The 24,096-nt window shown below is 37.5% G+C and overlaps 2 protein-coding genes, 1 long non-coding RNA gene and 1 other non-coding gene across 6 annotated transcripts in view; 1 reads left to right on the top strand and 3 right to left on the bottom strand.

Annotated features, from left to right (window-relative positions):
* Positions 1-6,927, bottom strand: part of LOC128315157 (uncharacterized) — a 34,781-nt gene extending 27,854 nt beyond the window's left edge. The window contains exon 1 of the long non-coding RNA XR_008297621.1: positions 4,291-6,927. This is a non-coding gene — a long non-coding RNA (uncharacterized LOC128315157). The remainder of the gene's footprint in view (positions 1-4,290) is intronic.
* Positions 1-24,096, bottom strand: part of CMSS1 (cms1 ribosomal small subunit homolog) — a 376,852-nt gene that overhangs the window by 150,443 nt on the left and 202,313 nt on the right. The gene's annotated exons all lie outside the window — the stretch shown is intronic.
* FILIP1L (filamin A interacting protein 1 like) overlaps positions 1-24,096 on the top strand; it is a 297,991-nt gene that overhangs the window by 78,510 nt on the left and 195,385 nt on the right. The window lies entirely within an intron of this gene.
* On the bottom strand, positions 7,731-7,803 carry TRNAK-CUU (transfer RNA lysine (anticodon CUU)). The gene has a single exon. It is a non-coding gene; the product is annotated as a tRNA-Lys (tRNA).

The following is a 24,096-nucleotide window of genomic DNA, read 5'->3' as shown; positions in this document are numbered from 1 at the left end:
CGTGGGGCTCAAACTCACGGACCGTGAGATCATGACCTGAGCCAAAGTCAGATGCTCAACCAACTGAGCCACCCAGGCGCCCCAATAATGAGATAATTTAAATGGCTATCAGGACAACATGGATCCTTCTCTAGGGCATTATGCTAAGTGAAATCAGTCAGACAGAAAAAGACAAATAGTATATAATCTCTCTTATATGTAGAATTAAAACAAAACAAAACAAAACAAGCTCATATATACAGAGTGGTGGTTGCTAGAGGCTAGGGTGGGAGAAATGAGAAAAAGGGTGGAAAGGTTAAAAATACATACACACATATGTAAATAAATAAATAAATGCAGAAAGTTCAAATCTGTTCCTTAAACATAATAAGCACACGGAAATTTCAGTTGATGTTTATATTTTAATTTATTCTCACATACAAGTGGCTTGAGAATACTGCTCTAGTTCTATGTCAGGTTTTCCTAGATACCCTTGGCCTCAGACATAATGGAAAATTAATGACCATAATGCTACGCTGTTCTAAAATCTGTTTCTAGAAGCTCAGTCTTCTAGTTATTTTTTCTGGAATCCCAACAGATGACCCCAAATATAATAAGAAATTCCAATCTCTGGCTACATTGTTCTAAGTACATGTGACAGGAATAGGGCAGGTTGTCATTCCCAGAAATACATACAATAATTCCTTTCCATCCTGTAGTAGCTAACAGAGTGGGGGAAATGTCCAACAAATTCACATTTATTCAGCATGATCTTTTGATTAAGAGATTAATAGATGTTTAGCTCCTGAGTGAAAAGAATCCATGCTTTTTATAGGAAGGTTTCAATGTATCCCTAGAATATGGGAGCAAGGACTAAAAATTATTCTGAAGAATATGGCCATGATCTTCCCTTGGCATTTCATTTCAATTTGGTTGCCCTAAATTAAAAAATTCACTTTAATCCCATAAACATAACTGAGGCTTTACAAATGTTGTGATCATATAAAAATTCTCCTCTGACTTTATGGCTGTTAGAATAATTTTCCGGTTTACTTAAATCTCTCTAGTTTTATAAACATGTTTTTCTGAAGGAAGTTAATAACACTGTTGGTCCATATCCTTCTAGATATCATGGTCTAGAACTGCACCATCTAATAGGATAGTCATTGGTCATATGTGGTATTGAGCACTTGAAGTAGCACTTGCTGATTCCCATTAAGATATTCTCCAAGCATAGGGGCACCTGGGTGGCTTAGTTGGTTGAGCGTCTGACTTTGGCTCAGGTCATGATCTTGCAGTTTGTGAGTTTGAGCTCCGCGTCTGGCTCTGTGCTGACAGCTCAGAACCTGGAGCCTGCTTTGGATTCTGTGTCTCCCTCTCTCTGCCCTTCCCCTGCTTGTACTCTGTGTCTGTCTCTCAGTCTCTCAAGAATAAATAAACATTAAAAAAAATTTTTTTTAAGATATTCTCCAAGTATAAAATACACAGCAAAATTCAAAGAATAGAAAAAGAATAAAATATGTCATTAACAGTTTTCTAGAACTGACTACATGTTGAAATTATAGTATTTTGATATAATAGATGAAATAAATATAATATTAAAATGGATAGAGGGGCGCCTGGGTGGCTCAGTCGGTTAAGCATCCGACTTCAGCTCGGGTCACGATCTCACGGTCCGTGAGTTCGAGCCCCGCATCGGGCTCTGGGCTGATGGCTCTGAGCCTGGAGCCTGCTTCCGATTCTGTGTCTCCCTCTCTCTCTGCCACTCCCCCATTCATGCTCTGTCTCTCTCTGTCTCAAAAATAAATAAAAACGTTAAAAAAATAAAATGGATAGAAAAGAAGAGATTATAAAATAGTTTTCTTGTAAAGCTATTACATAACAGTGATATGGAAAAAAAAAAAAAAAGAAACCATTTAAAGGCAACCAAGAAATATTCCCTTAACTGAATGAAACAAGTTTCTGCCTCCCCTATGGCAAAATTTCTTCATTGGTTTGGTGGCACGGAAAAAACTCATGGTACTTGGATTACCAGGAACCAGAGGGTTGTATAAGGTTCATGTGAATGCCTCTTCATTTTAAAATTTAAGAAAAAAAAATGCTTATAGAATGCTCATTTATTTATGAATTTAATTTTTCAATACATTTTGTCTAAGGGACTTGAAAATATCCATGGCTTTAACTGACACACCACTAATCTAATCATCTTAGAAGCATTAACTTGAGACACACAAAAAAATCCGGATAGTCATTTTGAATATACACTTATGATATCAGAACAACTCCTAAAAAGTTAAATAAGATAAATAGGACTTAAAGCTTCTTGGACAAAGACAAACCCCAGTATTTTGCTTAAGAAATATATGAAGATGACTTTCCTTAACAGCTGAAGTTGCTTTCTGATACTTAAATAACTGACAGTCACAATAAAAAAATGGCAAAGTACAAAGCTGCAGTCATTGAGATATCCTACTTTGGGGGAAAAAACCCTACTTCAGACAGATATATTTACATGCACACACTGCTCACAGATGACAATGGACATTCTCCTGAGGCTGTTTATTTAATAGAAAGTCTTGGCTTATAAAGCATGCCCCTCCTTCTCATTAGGAAAACTGACACTGATATTCTTTATCAAAAATATTTTAAGAAAGTCTTTTTTGAATTATGAGGGTTTCCCCACCATACATCTGAGCTCACTATCTTACCTAAGTAGTAGATATTTTCTGTCATATTTAAAAAGCATGTGTCTGCTCAGTTTTACTGATAAGGAAATACGCTAAAGTGACCAAGAGCGGTCAATTTAGATGGGATTTAAGGCCCCAAATAATTGTTTCCATAATTTAGGCACCAGAAAGAATCTTTGGGATTACTGGAAATAAATGACAACCTTTTAACTAATGTTGATTCCAAAGGTGCATTCCTTACTAATGCTAGTGTGAAAATGCTAGTGAATTCTTTTCTATTATATCTGGGCACAATCAGAATGCTAACATTTTGCAGCCTGTACATTATAAATAAATAACAGACCAAATAACTTCTTCCTGCTGCCATGTGCATATATTTTCTCCAGACAAGAAGTGGTGCATTCGCACATATTTGTCTTTTGGCTGCAGCCTTTTTTCTGAGTTCCTGGACATACTGGTGGGACAGTCAAAAAAAAAAAAAAAAAATCAATGTTGTGATCACCCGGAAATTATCTCTTGATGGAGCCTTGTGTCTGTAATCACGAGCATCCAGTCTTGCCAATTTCACTGGATGATGATGCAAATTTACTTTTTTCTTAAAATGTATTAATGAGTCATTAATGTAAGCAAAAGAAAGCATGGCAGGGTGAATAATAGCCACCATATTTCTTCAATCAAACATCCATACTTTGTGCCTGTTTGTGGTTTCAAAGATCTGGATTAAGTAACATGATTCACATCTGAAAAGGCTGCTAAAAACTGGATTTTGGTTATCACTCGGTCACACATAAAACAGCTACTTTTGCACTACATTCCCACATTTAGAAAAAAATGAAACTGCTTCCTCTGAGACAGGTATATTGCATACTTGACTTCTGAATCCTAAAAGCAATTCATGGAAAGAATAAAATTTAGATGGATAAGAACAGGGCTAAGTCACCTCATAATTCTCAATATGCCAGGGATTTTCATTTAATTCTGATCTGTCAAAGAGGCACTTTCTGAAATTCATTAAGCTTTCCAGTTTTCCTGTGGACTATTTAGAATGCTCCTATCCTCATATTTGCTTTCTATATTATGGGGTAAGAATTTAGGGTAGGGCAGTTGAGGGGCAGTAAAGGTTTTGGTGTAGGTAAGTTACCATTAGAGCTCAACTTAGGAATTTAGGTCTTGTAGACAGTGTTTGCTGTGGAAGTTTTACAAGTATTAGTCATGACCTTCAAGCAGATAACAGCAAGCTCTGTGATTTTCAAAGGGGATGTGGGAATGAGGGTTTTGATGGAAGCTTTCCAGAGCTGCAGCTGCTGGACTTGTGGGTTTTTCATTGGTTGTCACTTGATAGAGGTAGGGCGGGAGGAACAATTCTTTGAGGGCAAGTTCAGACAGCGAATAGTTCAAGGCTGCAGGCTGCCTAGAAACTGCAAGCAATGAATGGACACACAAACTGCAAATATTAAAAGACACAATTGGTGTGAGTTTTCACAGTTTTAGGGTACTGAAATTATTCTGTTACTGTACAATAACCACACAGAGTAAAATGAACATAAAGTATGGATAGTCAGCAACATACTTGAGGATGGGTTTTCCAAATTCGGTTTTGTTTTGTTTTGCTAACATTTCTTACCATGGCAATAGTACAGTGGAGACAGCATAAACTTTCATGTCAGGGAGACATAGATTTGGCCCTGCTACTTTGTGTGTATGTGACTAGGCCTCAATTTCATCTTCAAGGAGAATAATAGCGACCTTGCCGGGCTGCTGTGGGAATGAATGGGATTATAGATGTTAGGTGGCAGCAGATAGTGGCTGTTCAAAAAATGTTAATTATATTATCATTATCATAATAATTAAGACTCCTTTGTTATAAGTAACCACACTACCAGTTATGCAATTATTATAGGTGAGTTGACCTACGAAACAACAAAAGCTGTATTCAACTGCACGTAAATCATTCACACTGTTTTAATAAATGGCCCTTTATGATTTTGAGTTTATGGGAGTTTAAAAATTTTACCAATATAGCTTTTATGTCTTAAAAACAGATTTTTATGGGTTCTTTCACCACGCACAAGACATATTCTATGAGAGCTTTACAACGACATGAAATAGTTTGTGCTAAGGAGGGATATGGCTAACTGCCTCCTCCCTGATTCAGACAAGCTTCTCAATGATTCACTGATAACGAAAACCACCAGCTGCCATTACTAATAAAATGTCCTATTGGTTCTGCATACCATATGGCAAACTCCAAGTCACATGTCCTTTTCTAATTTTTGCTTTTCTTCTCAAAGGCCAGCTAAAACCTGCCTTTCATAAATTTTAGACAGTAAATCAAAATAGAGAATGTGGAATTTGACCTAGTACCAACTCAGCTTACCTAAAATAGAATCAAGAGTCAGGGCATCATCCATCTACTCTCCCTGCATACACATACCCATCAGTCATTTCCCCTACCACATTTAAATCATCTGTCCTCAGGTATCATATTCTGTCTCTTCACGTTTTAACACCTATGGTCTTCTCAGATTTATTCCTCTAGGGCAGGGGTTAGCACACTATGGCCAGTGGGTCAAAATGTAGTCTACAGTCTATTTTTGTATAGCCCATGAGAATTATTTTTACATTTTTAAAGAGTTGGGAAAAAAATAAAAATTAGAGTAATTTTTCATGATACATGAGAAATAAAATTTAAATTTCAGTGCTCATAGTTTTATGAGAACACAGCCCTGTTCATTTGTTCATGTATTTCCTGTGGCTGCTTTTGTGTTACAATGATAGAGCTGACTAGCTGCTATAGAGACCGCAAGGCTGGCAAAGCCTAAAATATTTACTATCTGACCTTTTACAGAAGTTTGTCAACTGTCCTAGGGGGTCTTTCTCTTAGGATAAAATAAGGCAAATACACAAAAGATACACTGCCTAATCTCTCTATTGAGCCAGCTTTGGAAAGGAAAGAGCCCAGTTTGGCTTTTCAGTAGGGGTGGAATGAGACCATAAAAGAAAGTTAATTCACACAGGATATAGGAGAAGTGGGTCTCAGGTTTTGTTTTTATGTTGGTTCTAGTCCTGTGACGTGGCTTCTCTCTTGTTGGGCTTTCAGTTTCCTTCATGTTTGAAAAAAAGGCTCCTTCACTGCCTTAACTGGATCACTATTATAATACATGAAACCCTCCTGCCATCTCCGCCCTTACTCCACGTCCCAAATCAATCCAGGGCCAGTGCAAACGAGGGGAATGAGGATATTGGAAACCTTCCCATAGGACTTCAGGATGAAGTGTGAAACCCAGTTTTAACCTTTGGAGATGGGTGCCCAGTGTGACCACATATCTACTATAATGAATAATTCATTCTAGTCTCCACTGGAGAAAGGGGGTACCTTACGGCATATGAGACTGAATCACTTGTTTTATGGAAATTCCCTATTATAAATATGACTGTTAAGCACATAGTTTAAAACTGTTTTTTGTCTGGTAAATTACCTTTTAAATTATAGCAGAAAAAAATAAGCTCTAAAATTGGACAATGGGTGGAGATGGGATGGATCAAGAGATAATTTTCAAAATACAGTAGTATGCAGAGATTTTCTATGCACACAGATATTACCAGTTGGCAAATACGTTTCTTTCTTTCTTTTTTTTTTTTTTTAGAGAGACAGAGAGACAGCCCATGAACATGGGAGAGGGGCAAGGGGAGAGAGAATCTTTTTTTTCTTTTTTTAAATTAATTGATTTATTTTGAGAGAGAGAATGACAGCACGAGTGAGCAAGGGAGAGGCAAAGAGACAGGGAAGGAGAGAGAATACCAAGAAGGCTCCATGCTTTCAGCACGGAGTCTGTCTTGGGGCTCAGTATCACAAACCAAACCGTGAGATCGTGACCTGAGCCAAAATTAAGAGTCAGATGCTTAACTGACTGAGCTACCCAGCTGCCACAAGAGAATCTTAAGCAGGTTCCATGTTCAGGCAGAGCCTGATGCAGGGCTTGATAGATCCAACAATCCTGGGATCATGACCTGAGCTGAAATTAAGAGTTGGACGCTTAACTGACTGAGCCATACCAGTATTGCAGCAAATACATGTCTAATTAGAGTTACTATCTCATGCATTTAATAATGTAATACTAACCTATAAATTCTCATTTCTCAGCTAACAATAGGCTATGTATAATTGCACAGTAAAGAAATTTTATCATGATTTACATTAAAAATAATTTAGCCCTTACTGGGCTGCAGATTAACCAAATACTTTTAACATTCCGAGTCCTTGCTGTATAGTAGGAAAGCTGATTGATTTCGATATCATGGATCTCCCTTTCACTATGTAGCTAATTTGTATTTGTGTGGCCGTGGAAGACTAGTTATTGGGTTTCTGTCCAGTGTAGAAGGTTAAATTGCCTATGGGTACAATGATTACTCATCATTCCAAGAGGTGAACAGAGCTTGGAGTCTTGGCCTGCTTTTTGGTCATACTGAATTACTAATGCACCTTTGGAACAGGTGTTCTCAGAGGGAAAACAGGTTCTGAGAAAAGACTACAGTGGATAACACATGCATGAATGAGAGTGAACAGTAATTTTTGTAAGTAGAGAGGACAAATAGCTGATTACAACTATAATGAAAGTCATCCAAACTCATTAAAATTAGAGCTGGTAAAACCCTTAGAGAACTCTTGAGTACAAGTTTCCTTCATGGAAAATCAGCATGCATGTCAGGTAGCCATTGTACAGCTTTTGCCTGGTCACTCACTCATTTCTGGTGGCAGAGAGCTCCCTTCTTCACCCAGACCAGCTTACTCCATTGTGGTACAACTCCAATGACTACAGTCAAAAAAATGCCCAAGAAAGTATGGAAAAGAATATTTAGCTAGAAAATAGGAGTTCCAAATCCCAACTCAGTCCTACATTAATTCTAGTTGTGTGACGTTGAAAAAGTCTTTGGTATCCTCTGGGCTCAGTTTCCTCATCTGTAAAATAGGGTCTCTATGGTCCTTTCCAGTTCTGACTTTTCTTCTTCTTCTCCTCCTCCTTCTCCTTTTTTTTTAAAGATTTTATTTTTAAGTAATTTTCACACCCAACATGGGACTTGAACTCATAGCCCTGAGATCAAGAGTCTCATGCTCTCCCAACTGAGCCAGCCAGGTGTCCCTGAATTTCTCTACTTCTATAATTTCCACTTAATGCTACTGAAAATCAGTTGTGAGAAAGCTGCAAAGAGCTGTGAAGTTTTTCTTCTTACAAATTCTCACTTATGTCACAGTGTACTGCCTCTGAATGTTCCAGGACTTTCTAAACTTAGACCTAACACTTGGTCTTTACCTCAGGTTTCCAGATTACTTATAGCTTGATTATGTTGGGCTATTCATATATCAAATATTATCATGTCCCAGAATCTGCCTTTTTAGTCACCAGATGGCCAAGGTCAAGCTACAAAATCCCTCTAAGTGGCTCAGTTTGGATTGCCCAATTCTGGGCAAATCTCAGTAATGTTTTACTGTTCTCGTATGCTGAACTAAAAAAGCCTTGCTCTATCTTCTACAGAATGTTAGTAAACTGCTCAACATTTGATTCCTTTTTATGATTAGAATACATAGGCCAGAATAAACCATGAGCTCAAGGACAAGTTACACCTATCATAAAAACTGCAATTAATGTACCTTTGGTATAGTCTAAGTATATATAATTATTTTTTTAGAAGCAAATGCTATACATTTCAATGTGATAGTAACTTGGCAAAGTTGCAAATGCAACAGTAAAATGAATGACCATTTAGCATTTAATGTATGTAACTAAAGTGGATACAATTAAAAAGACTGCATGTCCCTGGGGAACATTACTTTATTAAACAGTCCTCATAACCAAAATCTGTAGTGTTATGTAACTAAAACAAAACTTATTTCCTGTACAAATAAATACATTTAGTTATTTTATTAAGATATTTTAAAATAAACTTTTACATTTTAGTTTTAAATATGAAAATAAACTAGTTTTTTCCCAGTCATTTAAGCACCTCTAACCCCCCACTTTTTTTTTAACAAAAGGAAGGCAGTCTGGGTGCTGAAATAACTGCTAACAAAAGACTGACTTGCTTGAAGAACATCCCCAGGATGTATATATGTCAGACTTGAGTAAAAAATTATATGAAAAACATTACCACTACAAATAGTTCACAGTAATGATTCCTGAGTCTTCCATTGGATTTTAATAACATCCAAACTCCTTACCTTGGCCTGAAACATTTGGCCCTGTTTACCCCTCCAACGTCTTTTCCTACCACTTTCCACCCTTTCTCACTACTCTAGTTTCACTTGTTCTTTTCCAAGGTGGACAGGTTTTTTCCACCTGAGTGTCTTTACATATGCTTTTCTCTCTCCTTGTATGCTCTTCCTCTTCCTCATTGCTTATCTAACTCTAAACCCTGTGTTGGGGAGAAAACAAATCATACTGTTTAAATGTTTCCTACTTTTCAGAGGTTTAGAAGTTCGCTCAGGAGGCTGAACTAATTTAAATAACATTTTCCATATTCAAAACATCAATATACTGGAAAAACTGTGTTGTGGCATAAAACAATAAGCATACACTAAAGTTCAGCAGAGTGAAGTAGAAGGAGCCAGTGTGTAGGAGTGGAGTGGAAGAGTTCTTCAATGGTTTCCTGAGCAGGGCAGGTGTAATGATGCAGCCATGTGCTTGTCTCCAAGCTGCTAGGTACAGCTGGGGAGGTGCTTACTCTTCAAAACCCTAGATCAAAGAGGGTATAGGATGGATTTGGCCCATTGAAGAGTCTGTTCAGCCCAAAGTTGAAAAATTGTGGTTTTTTTATGATTTATTAAGTATTTATTGAGCACCTACTATGTGTGAGGCACATTTCTAGATTCTAAGTATATACAGCAATGAAGAAATATACAAAAACATTTGGAACCTATGTTCTAATGTGGAAGATAGGTAGCAAACAAGAAAAATATGTAGCATATAAGATTTTGGTATGTGGTGAACAGAAAACAAAGTCGAGAAGGGCAGAGGAAGGGTAGTGTATGTATGTGTGTATGGCTACCAGTTTAGATAGTGTGGCTAAGGAAGGCCTCATGGAGAAGATGACATTTGAGCAAGGGGTTGAAGGGCGTGATTAGGTCTTAGAGATACCTGAGAAAGATCATTCCCAGCAAGGGAAGAGCAAAGGCAAGGGTCATGATGAAGAAATGAACAGGTGAATCCAAGGAACAGACAGGAGGCCACTGTGGCTGCAGAGATGAGGTCAGAGGGCCTTTATGGGACATTGGGAAGACTTTGGACTTTGCTGAGTAAGATGGGAAGCCTTTGGAGGGTTATGAAAAGAGGAGCAACATGATCTGGCTTATGCTTCGATAATATCCCTCTGACTGCAGGAGAGAAAGCATGGAAGGGAGACCAACTGGGAAGCTACTGCAGCAATCCTGGAGAGAGAGAACGGTGGTTTGGGCTATAGTAGCACAAAAGAGATGTGTAAAAAGTGATCAGATTCTGAATATATATGGAGGGTAGATCCAATAGGATTTCCAGATGGGCTAGATGTAGGTTTTGAAAGGAAGAGATCAGTCAAGGACAACTCCAAGGTTTATAGTTTCATGTGTAAGAAAGAAGTTGCTAACATTTAAAATCGGGAGACTTAATAACCGAGACTTCCAGCTTCTCTTAAAACGCTAGAAGATATGGTCAAATGTATACTTGTATTTTTCACAAGACAAAAATCAGCTGGAGATGGGAAGCAGCTTCCCCCTGGAGATAGGACACTGGCCCTTTGGAGCACTCTCCCTGCTGTCTTATACCTGGCCTTTAGGTAGTAGACAGCTGTCTATCACTGCTGCCTGATTGCCATAGAGCAGCTTGAGTTTAAGACCCCTGCCCAAAGTTCTCTCATAAATTCACTGTCTTACAATACAACATAAACATGCCCAAAATTCTGACTAAAGAAAGGAGGGTTTTGACAAAGTATTTGTTTCTAAATGAGTATAATAAGGGCACCTATTATTCTAGTTTTCCCCTTCATAGTGATTTGACAACAATCTGAGACAGAGGTCCACCCTCCGTCCTCCTTCTCAGTGAAAAGAGAAACCCTAGAAGAAAACCCTCTTCTGCATATTCTGACTTCATCAGGTCTAAATCCCACTCACTTGACAGTCTGTGTTCCCACTGCCCAATAGTGAGGTATGGCATCTGGACCATATCGAGTCCAGCACCATTTCTCTCTATTCCCATGATCTGTAAACAAGGGTGCTCTGAGATCTAAGTCGGTACCAAGGGACACTGGCTCCAGGATGGTGGTATCACCAGCAAGTTCGGTGACTGGCAAATTACTTCTTTTCTCTGGGCTTCTGTTCCCCATCAACCAAGAATGGAATTGGACTATAGTAAGGTTTCTCCAGATCTAATGTGTGAACAATTACCTTGCTCTAGGTGGTTATTCAGCTTCACTTACATAAGGCTCATTGGCTTAGAATAAAGTGCTTGGTAATATCCCTGTAGAAGATCTGTTTCCCTTCAGCAAATAAAAATAATGTATACCCAAATATCTTTTCTGTTGTCTGTAAGGAGCTCAGTTAAATGCAATGTTCAATAATAACAAAACTTTTTACGTCAGGGATTTAAGTATAGCATTTCCCCCCTTCTTTCATATTCATCCTAATGGTTTTGATTTTATTTTTAACTGCCCAGTTGTAGGTGTATTTTCACTCTAAACAACATCAAATATTTTCTGAAAGGGGGTGAGGCAAGAGGTAAGCACTGGACGGATGGGGCAAGATAAGGAAAGTGATTAAAAAAATCTTTCCAACTTGATACTAGAAAAGTCAGCACATATGGTTTGTGAAAGAGATCATATAAATATAAACCTTACAGTGCTGCCTCAACCCAAAAGCGTCTTTGTCTGAGGTCCACACCCTTTAACAATTTGTTTTTAGAGGGGCAAAAGCAGCTATGAACAGTATGGGGCTGTGGATGGATAAGGAGGACAAGCCCTACTGAAAAATTCTTCCATGCAGCATCTCTCTTTCTTATTAATTATGGTCATTTAAAGACAAAAGTGATAGATTTCATAACCTACATTAACTCCTTCTAATAAAGAAGGATCAGTTTTGATATCAAGAGGAATTTAAAGACAGATGTGCGTTAATTAGTAACATAAAAACTATGGATAAATTATCTCTATGTATTTGCATTCATAAAGGGCCAGGGTACCAGTGCTCCTCTGGTACCATAGGAAAACTCTGGCTTCAGAGTGAGGACACCCAGCTTGGCTACCAACCGGTCTGACAACCTTGGGCAAGTCATGTAACCACCCTGGGTCTCATTTGCAAAATGAAGAAAATGATGAGAGTACAGATTCAGAAGTTCTCATAACTGAGCTCCACCTACCCAATTCTGTCCTTTTGTTTAGCTCAGGACTGAGCCCACACATACCGAATCCTAGAGGCCAGAAGGCTATTCTCTAGTGTGCACCATGCACTTCTTCCAACTGCTTCAATTATGTTTGTTCCCAAACCTGTTTATGCCCGTTGGACTTGTTATTGTAATCATATAATTTAATCAAATACTATATAGAGTGATGAAATATGACAGTGAAAGGCAGGAGTTGTTTGTATGTAAAAACATTGAGCAGTTTGAGAAGAACTGATAAATGCAAAACCCTTAAAACAGCTATCAAGGCAGGTACAAGTTAGATAAAGTCTAAAAAGAATGGAAAATAAATTGTTGAAATCTAGAAAGATTCCTTCTAACGTCTTAGTGCTACTTTAACAACGTTGAAAACCATAGAAAATGCAATCATTAAGGTATAATTAATGCAAGAAAAATGTTAGGAAATTATAATCAGCAGACCTATAATCAAAGAAAAGGCCTTGGCCCCACATCAAGGCTTCTACTGTAATGGGAGGGAAGTGAGAACCACAGTAAAATGTCACAGAGGCCCCATGCTCTTATTTAAAACCAGATGAAACAGGCAATGATGACACTGAAAGAACTTCCCAGGAAGAAGCTAGGGAAGGCGAGGGAAAGTGGAGGATGGGGTTAGGGTTGTGGGAAGGACAGGCAGACAGACACACAGATATCACTTTTGACAGTCTGGCTTGCCCCTGCCAGTCTATCAGCAGAAGGGAGAATGAATCAATTTCTGCGGAGGATTACAGGCTGGTCTCAAAGTTCCTAAGAGGTAAACGTTTCTTTAACTACTAGAGTTAGTAGTTAAACTCTGCCCCTGCCTCCTCAGTGTGTGTGTGTGTGTGTGTGTGTGTGTGTGTGTGTGTGTGTGTGTGTATACGTATATACATACGTGTATACATATATATATATACACATACACACACATACACACACACATATACACATATATGTATTATATACACAATTGACAAATTGTTTAATGAGTAATAGTATATGTTGAATTTACCTGGGCAAAATACATTGAAAATGAGAACACAGGATGCTCTGATTTCGTGAGAGTAAGACATACAGAGCATGAATAGTCCCAGGTAGAAATAATAGTTTTCAATGGCAAGACCAGGCCTGTAATTTTCTGCAGCACACCATGACATCATGGTTTATATGAGGCCAACTCCATAAATCAAGCTTTACCTAATTAAAGATTCTTCTGGAGATCTACATTATTAGAGCAAATAATTAAAACTGCCTAGGCAATAATACAAGCCAGATCTGTTTACAAAAGTGTTCTCCCTACCCCCAACTCTTTTAGTCTCACTACCACTTAAAGATCTTTCACATTTAGTAAATTATAGACTTAGAGCATTTCTTTTAGTCTGACTTCACTTTCAAGGAATTCTTCAATTAACTTTACGTTGCTTTAAGCTGTTCATCCAACGAGAAAACAATCTGTGGTTTCTGACTCCTTCGTGTGCCAATGGCTGCCATCCATGTTTGACTTTCAGACACACTGTCTCTTGAGAGCCAGGCTCTGTTTTCATAAAACCAGCCAGTTGTCATAGCATTTTGACAAGCACTATAGAAAACAAGGAACAATACTCCGTGGTGGCTAAACTGAATTACCACTGCAAGGGTGACACCGCACTGGGGCGTACATGACACCCACACCCAGCCGCCTGGCCTGAGCCAGAAGGTAACACATACTCCACTTTCATCTGTGACCTTTCCATTTTCAGGCACCATCTCTTCACCACCAATTCCTTTCTTTCCCCCTGCCCTCTTTTTCCCAAATGGCTAAAACACCCACAACTCGTGGAAAGGTGTGGCTACTCTTAACAACAGGCAAAAATGCCAGTGAAAATCTAGGAAGTCAGAGATTACACTGCCTTTGCAACGGTTACAGTGCATCTAGTATCAGATCTTCAGCCAAATACAGTGTAATGAAAGAGCATGAGCTCAGAGGTGGGACCTCAGTTCAAAACCGAATTTTCTCAGAATCTGGTGTAGCACCTCAGTTCTCTGCTTCTTCAGGCTCATGCACTGATTTCTGAAGAAGTGCAAATAATAACGGGGCAGTGGAAAATAACAATGAGAATTAATGGTCGAAATGAATGATGCGTTTGGAAGAAAAATATTTTTAGATTTTCTATCTATTATCCCTGGGTCAGACAGAATGGAATTTCTCTCCCTTTCCTTTCACCTTCGCTTAGCCAGTTTCTGAGTGTCCCTCACCTAAGTCCATCCTGTGGAAGCACCTGTGAACTCAACAGAACAATAAACTGAGAATGATATTTTGAAGGCCTCTTGGATACTCAAGTCCCAATATAAAATGCATATGCAGGTTTTCAAAATCCATGCTCATTGCTATTCCTGTTATGGGTGTGCAACTGTTGAAAATACAGGCCTTTCCAAAGCAATGGAATGAACACTGGCAAAGCCATGGCATAAGCATGCAGGCAGAGCTAGGGGAACTAGAACGAATGCACAGGCTGGGTGAGCCCAAAGGCTGACAATGGACTTGGCACTGGTTCAATATGGGCTGGCAATGAAAGGGGGACCAATGGAAGATCTGCTCTTAGAACAGAACTGTGCCTTGACTCCCCTCTTAATACTGTTACTGCACCTGAATCAAAAGATCTATAGGATTCTTGAGAGATCCAAAGTTACTCTAATATCATTCTTTTCCCTTGATCTTCCTCTCTATTTTATTTAAAATACCTATATGGATTTTATTATATGCTTTGTTCCCAAGCTATTGCACATTTTATGTGGAAAAAGAAAATAGCATTACTATGTTTATCTTGTGTCTCCTCCCTTCTTCTCTCCCTATCTTTTTCATTCTCTGTCTCAGACAGACAGACAGACAGACAGACAGACAGACAGACAGGCATATACACAGGTGTAGCATGCAGGCTATTCTTCCTTCTCCATTAAAAAGATTAGAATGTCATAAAGTATCGTTCTTTCTTTAAACTGCACATCACTGTTTACACCGACCTATCTTTATGTCTATTCTCAGACTTAAAAAAGACTAGCAACCAAGATACGTAATATAAACTTTACTAATTTCTTCAAAACATTGCTTTATGGAGGGCCATAATGGGGTCATAATGCTGATCTTGATTCCAACTCAGAGCTCAAGAAGGCTCTTCTCCTGCCTCTTTGTTCTCTCTGGGCCTTAGATTCTCTGAATAAAACAAAATGTTACAGAAATTTTCTCTCCAATGAGGCAGTTTTGAAATTCTGGGAGGAGTTCTTTCTCTCCTGAAGCTTTTTGAATAATCCTGTGTACTATTAGTTTATTTCTTGATGTATAGGTAGTAAAGATGCCTAAGTTGGAAGGAAACAAGGAACCAAGAAGAATATAGTTGAGGACACAAAAACTTAAGTTCCACTTCTTAGCAACTCCAAAGAATGAGCTTATTATGTATAATGAGAGTTCTGGAATGTGTCACCAGAAACGCAAGTGCTTTTAACAGTTTGTTTGATGCCCAGAATGGCAGTGACACTGAAATGACTATATTCTCTAATTTTCTGGTGAGAATGGCAAGCTGGGGAATCCTGCATTAGGATTTGAGGTCTAGGCAATGAAGAAAGAGCAAAATTATTCATTATTTAAAAAAAAAAATAGCCCTTTTTTAAAAAAGATTTTTTTAAAGTAATCTCCACATCCAGTGTAGACCTCGAACTCATGACCCTGAGATCAAGAGTCTTATGCTCTACTGACTAAGCCAGCCAGCCTGCCCTAAAATAGTTCTTAGTAATAAGTAAATAGCAACATGCTTACTGGCTTTGTAAACTTTAAATTAAATCATTAGAAATAAATGTTTTAAAAAACTTTAAGACTATTTGAAAACATATTATCAGTCATTATTAATTTTTAACCTGCTGTTCCTTCTGGTGAGAGTAGGATCAGAAAGGCTACCTTCCTGTCAATTTATAGCTCTGTCTTTTAGGCCTTGGCAAAAGATTGTACCCTATCTGTAGCCCTCAGAGAAGAACGGCCCAGAGCAATGCTGGATCTCATGTGATCTATTTCAGACCTTCAAAATACCTAGAACCTAACGAATTGATTCTGTTTCTAAGCCCATAGCATCTATCGTCTTTTGGAAGTTCAGTGATTACAGAGAGAATATTTTGGTTTTCTAGCGTAAACTTGTACAGATTTTGAACTTGGGGAACTTACAGCTTCTGGCTGTAAACTTGTCTTCTACTAAGAAACCACAGCACTAGACCATAAGTGAGAGGATCCAGCTTTTAGGAAATCTGCAACTGATTTATTTGCAGAATAACAAAGTGAATTGCAAAGAATGACATGAAATAGAAAATGGTGTGGGAGTAATAAAATATATGAAGATACAAAGGTTTTAAAAGATTGCAAGGAAATGAAGACATTAAATGCCACAAAATTTTAGAAAACAAAATTATAAGGTATATGATATGCCAGAAAAATTGTTGATTGTAGTAAGGCTTTCCAGGGAGCAAAAAAACTTGCATGGCTAATTTCCCGAGTGATTACTGAATCAGAGATATTAATTAGAAAATAAAATTGCAGGCGTGCCTGGGTGGCTCAGTTGGTTGGGCATCCAACCCTTGGTTTCAGCTCAGGTCATGATCTCATGGTTCATGGGGTTGGGCCCTGGATCGGGCTTTGCACTGACAGTGCAGAGCCTGTTTGGAATGCTCCCTCTCCCTCTCTCTCTCTGCCCCTCCCTTCTGCCCCCCCCCCCCATCTCAAATAAATAAGTTAAAAAAAAGAAAGAAAATAAAATTGCCTATAATATATGGAGGTTTCAAGTCAGTTTTCTCGTGCCACACTCCTCCTAACCTCAATCTCATGGTAGCCACTTCCTCTAAAAAACAAAGAACTACTGCAGCTTTCCAAAATTCTCTTCCATAAATTCCAGGTGAATAAAAAAAATTAAATGAAAATAAGCCATGAAGTTAGACGACAATATAAGGAAAATTCTTATTCCTTAATGTTGTGATAACAGCTTGAAGGAAAGATTATAGAGTGAATCACACTCTTAGGAAAAGATACATCAGCTTACATTTATATACAGTTTAAAGAGAGAAGACTTTTAAATAGAAAAGGGAAAGAGTCTTTTAAAAGACTCTTTTAAACGGGAAGAGTAATTAGCTATATTCAAGAATTCTAGAAATAATTTTAGAGAAAAAAAGATCTCATACTGTCTTTACAAGGAGACCAAAATACCACAATTTAACTTTTAATGGTAGATAACCCAAGGATTCTCGTTTCTTCATCAACTAACTCTTCAAAAAAGATGTCAGTGTACATGCTGCTGGTAATACAAAGTGCATACAGGGGAACTTCGTTCTTTGGTTACTATGGTGCTTCCTCTTACTTTTATTTGTTAAGATGGGTGCCAGGTAGATTTAGTACATAAATAGGACACAGGGTTGAAGAGGCTAAAAAGGTGTTGAAAGGTGTGAAAGGATGTGATGAGCTAACTAACAGTTGCTAATGGTGGTACAGGTCATTGGGAGGTGCTAAAAACCTCATCCAGCTTTACTGCTCTAACCGGTACCACAGCCTTGGACATCTTTGCTCATCTAACACATGAGTTCTTACAGCTCTGTACAGCATACACCCTGGGTCACACTTCTCTCCAGCACTGAATTCATTTTCAGCTAAATTGAAAATTAGAGCCATATAATTTAACAAATATTTTATAAATGCTAATTTTTAATGATAGACATTTTTAGGACACATCATTTTGACAAAGGAGAATATCAAAATGAGCCTGCTATAGACATTTCTATTAAGAATTCTATGGTATATTTTCACAAACTGAATTTGAAAAATTAATAAAAATCCATTATAGGTCAAAATTAAACCAAATCTCAAGCAAATGTAAAATGGTTCATAAGAAAGCTGTGGACTATAATTAGATGGAAAATTGCTGATTAGTATTTCAAGACAAAACTAACTCTCACTTGGTCATTGGATAACATAGACTGAGGTGTTATAAAATCTGAATCTGTTTCTAGAAGGATTATTAGAAGGACTATTAAGAAAAGGGATAAAGGAAATGTCTGCTTCATAAGTTTATAGCAACATTTCATGTATCTAAAATGTTAGAAGAATTCAAGAAATTTCAGAAATAAGCAAAAGGATAAAAATGACTCTTGAGCGGCCAAAATCTACAAATTTCACAGACTTCACATAAGAGCTTACTAGTGTGCTCTTATTTGAATGTGTATCCATAAGGCTAGTTATTTTAGTTTCCTGCTCACAGAAGAGGGTGAGGGAGGGTCAGCGGGACATACTCACAGGAGTCTGCCAGTCCTCACAGCTAGGAAATCAGAAAAACTATAAAAAGCTGACCCAAGAGTCCCAAAACACAGCAGTCAGCAGCTGTTTAGTACAGTGGTAAAGAGATGGTGAAGTATCCAAAAGGGCCTGAGAGGATCATCACATACAGGAGGTGCTAAATAAACACTTGCTGAAAGGAAGTGAACTCAATGATGACCTGGGGTCATCAAAAAAGTTTAAATTATGATCAGCATGTTCTTTAAAAGAAAAGAAATGGAAATATTTTAGAACAATGTTCATCTAAAATAATATATATTTTTAAAGTTTTGGAGATTGTGACAGTATTAGGGGAAAACCCTCCATGTATTGAGAAAATTTTATTGTCTAAAACCAACAGGGAGTCTGGGTGGTACAGTCTGTTAAGCATCTGACTTTGGTTCAGGTCATGATCTCGCAGTTTTTGAGTTTCCGCTGTGTGTCGGGCTCCGCACCGGCAGTGCAAAACCTGCTTGGGATTCTCTATCTCCCTCTTTCTCTGCCCTTCCCCTGCTCATGTGCTCTCTCTCTCTCTCTCTCTCTCTCAAAATAAATAAATAAACTTAAAAAAAATAAAATAATCTTCAAAGATTCTACAGAGTGGAGGTTTTCCTACAGTACAAGTATCATCAGAAATAAGATTATTTTTCTGAGTATAATATTTAAACTTTTAAACTTCATCACTAAAGTGGAAATATGATAAAACAATAGCTATATATGTATATTATGTATATATGTGTACACACACACACACACACACACGTATATACATAATTTAAAGTAAAAGAAATTCTTCCAATACAGATTTTAACTCCATTAACTACAGGGCATACTTCCTTCTCAAGTAATCATTAAAAAAATTTTTTTTTAATGTTTTAATTTTATTTTTGAGAGAGACAGACAGAGAGACACACAGTGCAAGTGGGGGAGGGGCAGAGAGAGAGGGAGACACAGAATCTGAGGCAGGCTCCAGGCTCTGAGCTGTCAGCACAGAGCCCGACGCAGGGCTTGAACCCACTAATCGTTAGATCATGACCTGAGCTGAAGTCAGAGGCTTAACCAACTGAGCCCCTCAGGCACCCCTCAAGTAATCATTTTTGCTTGCTATAGAATCAAAATAAAAATATTGTGTATTTAATTATATAATGTAACACAATTTAATAAAATCTGCTATAAGTATTAACACCTTTTATCATATTGGTATAAAGTTTTAAAGTACATAAGGACTACACAATAGTTCTGTATAGACAAATAAACAAGACAAACAGACACAGACAGACAGACACACCCACCCACACCCACACCCACACCCACACATTTCCTTCCTTCCTTTTCCCCCCTCCTTTCTTCCATACAGCTTTCTTATCAGGGGTTGGGGATAGCACAGAGGAAGAGCAGAACAGAATGATTAAGAATTCTTAATTTCACAGGGTCTAGAAAGAGAAATGGAAAGAAAATTAAAAATAATAAAATGAGAAAATTATAACCTTCTAAAGATGTCACTACTGTTGTTAGTTTTCCCTAAAGTGTATTCTGAATTAAGTTAGTTCAGCAAAGCTAAACTTGTTTCTTTGTGTAGGATACTTTAGAGCTTTTCCAGATTAATCTTCTTTGCACTGTGGTTCTTCAAAAGGTTGCTATTTTTCTTCAATTTACTTGACTTTTGATAGTACATCCCCCAGAATTGGTGTTCCACAAAACACAAGTTGGGAAACACTGATGGGCACCATAGCAGGGTTTTCAAAGGCTGTGACTCTCACTCTCATCCTTGTTCTGAGGATTGCACTCAAGGATACAGGGAGAACCTCTGATTTTGATTTTATAACTTACAAATGGTTATAACTCATGTCTTGTTGGGATCACAACTCAGGATGCCCACACACTAGACATTTAATACATATTTATGGACATGGACAGTACTAAAAAAGTATTACATTTTCCCTCGTATCAGTGATTCCTGATCACCAGTGGGTACTGTTTTCCATTAAAAAAAAAAAGGACACATTGGTAGAAAGTGCAAAGTAGACTTCAAGATCAAAATAAATCTAACCAAAAAACTAATCTAAACTGAAGATGGCGGGGAGATGGCAGCGTAATAAAAAGATGAGTGAGTATAGGTGGCCGAAGGTGTTAGGGCTCTCACAGATTAAGAGAAAGCAAACTGGGCTATAAAACCTTGTTAGTTTATCTAGAAATATCAAAGGAAGTTATGATTTGGATAGAAACCTTAGAATGAAGAAAGGGACTTATCAGCCTGTTTTAATTTATTCCTTTATTATCATGTTATGTTCAAATAATTTCTGGGGTGCAATTAGTTGCCTTACATACAACTGATTAATAACAGGGTGGCACTAAAGGATATAAACAGCTCTAGCTCTCAAATCAGGTAGAAGATGTCATCCACTTCAAATTAACAGGGCTGTTCTGGTTTGCAAGATAGTCTTTTTGGGGTAAACTTGGTTAGCATGAATCAGCTTAAAAAACAATTATTTTTCAGTACTTATGTTTGGGATACACACACACATGCGTGCGCGCACACACACATTTGCACAACATCTCATTATTATGTATAATGCTCACATGTGGTTGAGATTTATACATTTGAGGGTGCCTCCCCTAATTAACCAGATACTAAATGAGTACCTACTATATACCAGGCAATATGGCAAAAGTGACAGCTACAACAATGAGCAAAAACAGACAGTCTCTAAATTCATGGGGCTTTCAGTCAGGTGGAGGCAAACAGAAGAGGACACTGAGGCATGGAGAATTTAAGAGCCATGTTTCTTTTCTGTATGGTCAGTCATAGCTATAATAACTTTTACCTCAATAACCACAGCATTCAGTTTCAAGCACCATGAGAATTCTAGAAGCAATGAACCTGAGATTGAGATTATTAAAAAAAAAAAAATCATTCAACAGCTTAGAAGGAACTTATTTTAGAAAAGAAACAAAAAAACATGGTCATTCCATTTTCTATTAAATTTAATTTCAGAGACTCTCTGCATACTTTATCTAATACAATTTACTGGCCTTGAAATGAAACTGCTGTTAGAATATGCTTAGTGGGTCCAGCAATCAGTCCATCACTGGTCTTAGTCTTGATACGTACTCACTTTATAACTGAGGAAACCACATGTGTCTGCCTTTTCTGATGACAGTTTAGCTGAACTGAAGCTAAACTGAGTGTATGCAATACTTAATTTGGCATGGGTGGGAGGGTCTAAATTCTTCTGTAAGCATCAGAACTACCCTCAGTTTTTGTAATATTAGGGAGGATTCTTAGTCCCATATGCTCCTACAATTTACCAAGTGACATGTGTTCAAGAAGTTCTTGATTTTCTCCAAAGTTATCAAATACAATACCAGAATGCTGGACTTCTCTTTGGATAGCCAATTTCTAGGGAAATACAAAAAAAAATTTTGTTTGGTTTTGGTCTTTCAATGACATTAATGAGAGAGCTAGAGAGATTCGCAGGAAAGAAAGAAAAATCAGCACTGAAATTAACTTATTTTTATATAATTCATAAAATTCATAAAATTCATTTTATATAATTCATAGTGGAATTTACATCTACCAATTTCCTTCCTAGGAAGGAAGTAGGAAGGAAGGAAGTAAAGATATAAAAAAGAATTTTTAGATATTTTATCCTTTTGGAATATAAAAACAGACAAAGGTGTCAGAAATCCTATCATGTTTATTTATTTTTAATTGTTTTTTTTGAATACTTTGAGTTAAAGGATACCATTCATCTCTTGCTTCTCACTAGCCACTGCCTTCACAAAGGTTTTTAAAAGAAATCAAATTTATGTACATGATGGTTAATATGGGAATTATCAGAATCTCAGTATGAGAAAGCATCCCTACAATATCATACGTTGCCAAACACAAGGTAATTGTCATTAAAATGGGAGATTCTTCATTTAAAAATATCTCTAATATTAAAATATTCACACTCTCATTTAAAAAGTCATCTATCCATTTATTCACTCAGTCAGAAGCAGAATGCTTTACAGAGCAGAAGTTGTTTCTACCCACATGCTCTTGGACTTATGGGGTGGGGCCTATTGTTGGGTAGATATGGGATAGCTTTCTGATCTAATAAGGAACTTTGTTTCAGCCATAAACTTTCTGAGTAGAATGCCAATGTCATCCTATCACTATTTCATCCAATATCCAAGGACTGTCAGGCCTCTCAGTCAGCAACAATAAATGCCAATTTTCCAAGGTCTCAACAGGATTGGCAGCTATGAACACCAGGTATTTAGTTTAAACAATTAAGAAGGGGGAGAGGGAAGAGACAACGGAGTAGCAGAATCAAAGGAATATGGCGTACAACTGGTTCTCTGGGTATTTTAAGCTATGTCTTTTTACCAAGTTAATCTCTAGAAGAAAACAAAATTTCCAGTCAAGAAACACTGGGAAAGGCATGATGCTGGGAGTAGAGTTTTCAGGCCCTACTCAATAGATCTACTCAATGGATCAATATGTGCCTGGTTCTATGGAGAAAGAAACATTCCCTGAAGGAAAACAAATTGCTAGGATTCATAATTCACCTACCTTTGCAGAAAGTGTACCAAATATAGACATTCTTCTTATTAGTGAAAAGATCCAGAACAACAGGAAAAAAAGCCATCTGATGTTATGATGTGCCCTTTTGTCCCTCTTATTATACTCACTCTTAGAGGCTTCAATCTTCTATTGTTACGGACTACAAACCCTGGTACCATCTCTGCGCCACAGAATCTTGGTTTCGTACTTCCAAAATTATGTATTTTGTTCCTATCTAATAACTGTGTTTAAAATGAACAAATACCTGAACACTTAAAACTACGATTCCAAAGAAACGCTCTCTGATGATTTAGAATGCTTTTCCCAAAATGGAGAGCAACTTTTTGAGGAATGTCAGGTTTTCACCAAATATAACTGGAAAGCCAGTACTCTAAACTTATTCTTTGAAATAAGCCCAATCCTTTTTAAAATACAATTACATATACAGCAGTTTCTTCTTATCCACAGGGGATATGTTCCAAGACCCCCAATGGGTGTTTGAAATCGTTGATAGTACTGAACCTATATATACTGTTTTTTCCTAAACATATATAACCATCATAAAGTTTAATTTATAAATTAGGCACCATAAGAGATTAACAATAACTAATAATAAAATAGAACAATTATAAAAATATATTATAATGAAAGTTATGTAATGTGGTCTCTTTTTCTCACTCACAAAGTATCTTATCGTACTATACTCATCCTTCTTCTTGTGATGCTGTCAGATGAAAAAAGGCCTATATGATGAGATGAAGTAAGGTGAATGATGTAGGCATGGTGATGTAGTGTTAGGCTACTCTTGACTTTCTGAGGATATGTCAGAAGGAACTTCATCTGCTTTTGGACCTGTGGCAGACCACAGGTAACTGAAACCACAGAAAGGGAAATTGCAGCTAAGGGGGGGGCGCTGTAATAACTCTTCTACTTCCTGAAATTCTGAAAGACTAAATTCACAAAAATAGATATGAAAAGGTAGGTTTCTTTTTTTCTTCTTTTAAAAGAGTGTTTATGTATTATTTTAAGAGAGAGAGAGTACAGAGTGCGTGTGTGAGTAGGGGAGGGGCAGAGAGAGAGAGAGAGACAGAGAGAGAAAGAGAGAGAATCCCAAGTAGGCTCTGTGCTGTCCGTGCAGAGCCTGGAGTGGAGCTTGATTTTACA

The sequence above is a fragment of the Acinonyx jubatus genome, chromosome C2 (genome assembly GCF_027475565.1).
Source record: "Acinonyx jubatus isolate Ajub_Pintada_27869175 chromosome C2, VMU_Ajub_asm_v1.0, whole genome shotgun sequence".
In the NCBI taxonomy this organism is placed as follows: Eukaryota; Metazoa; Chordata; class Mammalia; order Carnivora; family Felidae; genus Acinonyx; species Acinonyx jubatus.
This window is presented reverse-complemented; position numbering and strand designations above follow the sequence as displayed.